Genomic DNA, 5,856 nt, shown 5'->3' with positions numbered 1-5,856 from the left:
GTGGCAGAAGAGGAGAGGAGGAGCAAGGAGAAAGGAAGGAATGAGAGGAAAAACTGGCAGGCAGACTGGATGACTCTGGGCGAGAAGAGAAAAGGGGAGAAGAGAAACAAAAGGATAAGAGAGAGGGTAGGGAAGGGAGAAGGAGATGGAGGTTAAAGAGGAAGGGGAGTTGCGAGAGATGCAAAGTGAGAGATGAATAGATGTAAAGTGGAAGAAGGGAGGAGAGAGCATGCAGATGAGGGAAGATGGAAGAGAGAGGAGGAGGGAGAGCAGGGCAGAGTGAGGGGAGAAAGCAGGCAAGAGGATGTAAAAAGCCGGCAGAGATCCATGAAGAGAACATCTATTATTTAACATATGAATTCATGGGACAGCAGGAGGCAACACTCTGATCAACAGAGAGAGAAAGGGAGGGAAGAAATGAGAGAGGAAAACACCTAGGATTTTTTTTTTTTTTTTTGAAACTTTCAGTAGGGTTGTGTGGATGTATTCGGATTGTATTCTGTGTGGAGGTATTTCTGGGTGTGGATGTATTCTTGGGTGTATTTCCGGTGTGTGGAGGTATTCTGGATGTGGAGGTATCCTGGGTGTATTCTGAATGTGGCATATATTCGGAATGTATTTCTGGGGTGGTATTTTGATGTGGAGTATTCTGGATGTGGATGTATTCTGGATGTATTCTGGGTGTATTCTGGATGTGGACGTAGGTCTTGGATGTATTCCGGGTGTGGAGGTATTCTGGGTGTGGATGTATTCTGGTGCTGTAGGTATTCTGGGTGTATTATCTGGGTGTGGAGGTATTCTGGATGTGAATGTATTCTGGGTCTATTACTAGTCCAGCACAATCCCTTCTATGGATGAGTTTGAACCAGAAAATGTCTGGTCGGTACCCTCTCTCAAGTCTGTGTACAAACCTCCCTACACATCTCTCTCCCCTCCGTACAGTAAGTTTCCCCACCCTCCTTTCTTCTCCTCCCCCAGGGTATCTCCTCCTTCAGGGTGAGGGTATGGGTAAGGGCTAGGGTGTGTTTCAAAGTAATCTCTCCTTCAGGGGTGTAGGTAGGCTCAGACTTGGTTCTCTCCACAGGCCTACACATCGCTCCTCAAGCTTGTCTGTCCTCTTCAGTGGAAGGCGAGGGGTCTGTTTTCAGAGTGTTTAGGGGGTCAGTTCCGCCCTCCCCCAGAACAGGGTCTATCACTAGGAGATTTACAGTTGTTGCGTGTGTGCAGTTCTGTGGGGGCTCTGGGGGGTTTGATGGATTTAGAACGCTTCAGACTGTTCCCTTTAGACCCCCCCCCGCATTGGCCAGCGAATAGGACGGTCCGTGCATCATCACTGCGTTCATCCCATTGGCCATAGAGAAGGACTGAGGTGTGGACTTTATCGCCACGGGCAACGGCAGCTTGTTTTCAATCAGGTGGACGGGCGTGCAGGAGACAATCGCCTCTGCAGCACAGGTCCTGGAGAGTGAAGACTGGAGGGAGAGGGGAGGAGAGAGAGTTAGTTCATACACAAGAAGATGCTAACCTTAAAACAACCTTGTTCTGTCCTGTACAGCATGAGCTAGCTAGCAACTGCTAACCCAGATCATTAGCTAGCTACAACCGTGTACACAGATCATTAGCTAGCTAGCAACTGGTAACCGGCAGCAGATCATTAGCAGCTAGCAAATTGCGTAACCGACAGAATCATTAGCTAGCTAGCAACCTGGTAACCAAGATCATTAGCTAGCTAGACGGACATCCCTGGTAACCCAGCAGATCATTAGCTAGCTAGCAAACTCTGTAACCAGCAGATCATTAGCTAGCTAGCAACCTTGTAACCACAGATCATGTAGCGAGTCTAGCAACCTGCTAACCACAGATCATTAGCTAGCTAGCAATCCTGTTAACCACAGAGCATTAACTAGCTACAATGCTAAGCGAGAGATGTCGAGTTAGCTAGCAAGCCTGGTAAGCGCGGCAATCAATAGGCTTACTAGAACCTTGTACCACAGATGCAAATGAGCAGCTACAAACGCGTAACCACAGACATGTAAGCCTAAGCAACTGTGGTAACACAGAGTCTTAGCGCTTAGAACCGCGCGACCACTAGACATACTTAGCACGGCTAACCGCACAGGATTGAAGGATATTGGGTGTAATGTAACTTACCAGCTAGGCTTAAAGACATTCTGGTGGTGTCAGAAAGAACAAGGAGAACTCTTAGATGGCTTCGAAAGTGTCTCCGGGTAGCTCGGTCGCTAGAGCGCGGCCTCCGTGCACCGGTCGCAGCCCGTGTCGGTGCGGCTAGAGCGCGGCCCTCCGGTAGCTCGGTCGCTAGAGCAGCGGCCCTCGCGTAGCATTGGCGGTCGCCTGTACGAGCGCGGGCCGTCCCGTAGCTCGGGTCGCTTTAGGAGCGCGCCCTCCGTAGCGTGGCTCGCCGGTAGACCCGACGCCGCCCTCCCGCTAGCCGGCCGCTAGGAGGGCCGCTCCGCCTCGGACCTGCGGGGGTTGCGGTGTGCGCGGTAGAGAGCCGGCGCGTAGCTGCCGGTCAGCGACGCGATGGGGCCCTCACGAGTCGCCACGAGACGCCGTGGCCCTCCTTGACCGTAGCCTCGCGGTCCTAGAGCGCGGCCCTCCGTTAGCGCGGTCGCGTAGAGCCGGCCCTCCGTAGCTCGTCGCTAGAGCGCGGCCCTCCGTAGCTCGGTCGCGTAGACGCGGCCCTCCGTAGCTCTGGTCGCTAGAGCGCGGCCCTCCGTACGTACGTCGCTAGAACCGCCCTCCGAAGCTCGGTCCGTAGAAGCGAGCGCGGCCCTCCGGTCGCTAGAGCGCGGCCCTCCGGTCGCTAGAGCGCGGCCCTCCGGTCGCTAGAGCGCGGCCCTCCAGTCGCTAGAGCGCGGCCCTCCGTAGCTCGGTCGCTAGAGCGCGGCACTTGCAACACCGGGATAGTGGGTTCAATTCTCGGGACCGTCCATAAGTAAAATGTATGTACGCATGACTAAGTCACTGGATAAAAGCTTCTGCTAAATGGTATATATTATAATATTAAAATTAGGACAGCTTTATGTAGGCTGCATCTTATTATTTTCCTTCTGGTGCTCCTAAACCCTGGATTTTAATTACTATAATTACTGCCTATTTATATCATCAATACCTTGAATACTTTTTATTGTGCTCCTACATTTTTCTAATTCGGAGCACATGTACTCCTTGTAAAAAATGTCAGTGTCGAGCTCCTCCCTCCTACCTCTGTTGGGCTTCCAGAACTTCTCCATGCCGTGCCTCATCAGTACGATGCGAGACAGCTCGGTGAACGACTCGATGACGTTGAAGTTGCAGAGCGGGCTGACCTCGAAGAAGGTCATGCCATTCTTCTCAGCGTACGCCCGGGCCTGCTCCGTAGGAACCTGACGCTTGAACGCCAGGTGGAGCCGGTTGCCGACCAGGATACGAGGTACACCCGGGGCATGCTGATGGGAGGGAGAGGGGGGCATTTAAGTGATTTACAGGAAGTAGACAACAGTAGTAAGTCATAGAAACTGTTAGAATTGTCTCTTTCAGATAACAGAGAGATCAGGGACCAGTTTCCCAAAAGCATCTTAAGGACACGTTCATCGTTAGAACCCTTCGTAGATCTCCCCGCTGTTTCCCAAAAGCATCATTACTAAAGTTGGTGTTGAAAAAGCTTCTTATTTAATGATTGCCTCAGACCGCTCTTAGAGCAGCCAAGTACGTGGTTAGATGCGTTTTCTACCCTACAGCATCACTTCATACACAGAAGATCTCTGCTATACACAACATCAACATGTTTATCTGTCTTTCTGTGACAGAACCAACGTGACATTGACTGCAAATACAAAGCTGCCCATTTCTTTGCATAACAAGGGAAGGATAAAGAGATGAAAACCCAGATGACTGTATTAAAAGATACATACAGTACACACTACCTATATATTGGAATGAGAAATTCAATTGAGTTTTATTTAGCTATTTGTACGCTACTGTCTAATTCAATTTTTCCCTCAATATACACTGTGTACAAAACATTAAGAACACCTTCCTAATATTGAGTTGCACTCAAGGCTTAAAAATCCTTCTTCAACCCGTCTCCTCCCCTTCACCTTTAACCCGTCTCCTCCCCTTCACCTTTAACCCGTCTCCTCCCCTTCACCTTTAACCCGTCTCCTCCCCTGTCATCTTTAGCCTGTCTCCTCCCCTGTCATCTTTAGCCCTGTCTCCTCCCCATCATCTTTAGCCTGTCTCCTCCCCTGTCATCTTTAGCCTGTCTCCTCCCCTCATCTTTAGCCTGTCTCCTCCCCTTCATCTTGTTAGCCTGTCTCCTCCCCTTCATCTTTAGCCTGTCTCCTTCCCCTTCATCTTTAGCCCTGTCTCCTCTTCCCCTTCATCTTTAGGCCTGTCTCCTCCCATTCATCTTTAGCCTGTCGTCTCCTCCCCATCATCTTTAGCCTGGGTCTGCCTCCCCTTTCTTCTACACTGATGAAGTGGATTTAACCAGTGACATCAATTAAGGGATCATATCTTTCACCGGATTCACCTGGACAGTCTGTCATGGGAAGAGCAGGTGTTTTGTCCACTCAGTGTATTTCACGTGTAACGTGCACTATGATGTGCCACATCGGACTGTAGTGGACTACATTAGTGGAAGCATTAGAATAAACCACCTCAATATACTTGTAGCCAGAGTTGATAATATCTCTCTAGGGAGCTGATCCGTCGTCAGTATTTGTGAATAATTCTAGTGTAAGGTACGATTGGAAGGGAGAACGCTGATCTGAGAACAGTCCCTTTCAATCCTACAGTATCCATCCTATCCTATCAGTATCCATCCTATCCTATCAGTATCCATCCAATCCTATCAGTATCCATCCTATCCTATCAGTATCCATCCTATCATGTATCCATCCTATCCTATCAGTATCCATCCTATCAGTATCCATCCTATCCTATCAGTATCCATCCTATCAGTATCGACACACGCTGCAACAACGCACTTAACGAACATTCTCTCTGCATGGTGTTTTGGGAAACACATGTTACATCTTTGGGCCGTTGTAGGAGAGATACATGGTAAAACACTGTAAGCCTGGTCATCGCTATGGGAAACACATGCTTACATCTGGGCCGTGTAGGGAGATACATGGTTAAAACACTGGTAAGCCTGAGTTCCATCGCTATGGGAAACACATGTTACATCTTGGGCCGTTGTAGAGAGATACATGGTTAAAACACTGTAAGCTGAGTTCCATCGCTATGGGAAACACATGTTACATCTTGGGCCGTTTTGTAGGAGAGATACATGGTTAAAACACTGGTAAGCCTGAGTTCCATCGCTTATTGGAAACACATGTTACATCTTGGGCGTTGTAGGAGAGATACATGGTTAAAAACACTGGTAAGCCCGAGTTCCAGCGCATGGGAAACACATGTTTACATCTTTGGGCCGTTGTGAGAGAGTACATGGTTAAAACACTGGGGAAGCCGAGTTCCATCGCTATGGGAAACACAATGTTACATCTTGGGCCGTTGTAGGAGAGATACATGGTTAAAACACTGGTAAGCCCGAGTTCCACGCTATGGGAAACACATGTTACATCTTGGGCCCGTTGTAGGAGAGATACATGGTAAGCCCGAGTTCCATCGCTATGTGAGGGAAACAGGCCCTGGTCTTTCTAGCGGCTTCACCTCTCATTCTACCAATCAAATTCTCTAGTCTATTTTCTCTCTCTCCCTCTTCTCTCTCCTTCCCTCCCTCTTCTGTCTCTTTCTCCCCCTCTTTCTCCCCCCCCCCCCCCCCCTCTCCTTTCCCTCCCCCATCTGTCTTTTCTCTCCCCCCCATCTTGTCTGTTCTCTCTCCCG

The 5,856-nt window shown here is 49.5% G+C and overlaps 1 pseudogene; it reads right to left on the bottom strand.

The window, feature by feature from the left end:
• Positions 1-1,161: 1,161 nt before the first annotated feature.
• LOC112076674 (ras-related protein Rab-40C-like) overlaps positions 1,162-5,856 on the bottom strand; it is a 20,289-nt pseudogene continuing 15,594 nt past the window's right edge.

The sequence above is a fragment of the Salvelinus sp. IW2-2015 genome, unplaced genomic scaffold, assembly GCF_002910315.2.
Source record: "Salvelinus sp. IW2-2015 unplaced genomic scaffold, ASM291031v2 Un_scaffold3918, whole genome shotgun sequence".
NCBI lineage: Eukaryota > Metazoa > Chordata > Actinopteri > Salmoniformes > Salmonidae > Salvelinus > Salvelinus sp. IW2-2015.
Note: the sequence above shows the minus strand (reverse complement) of the source record. Positions and strands in the feature narration are given on the sequence as shown.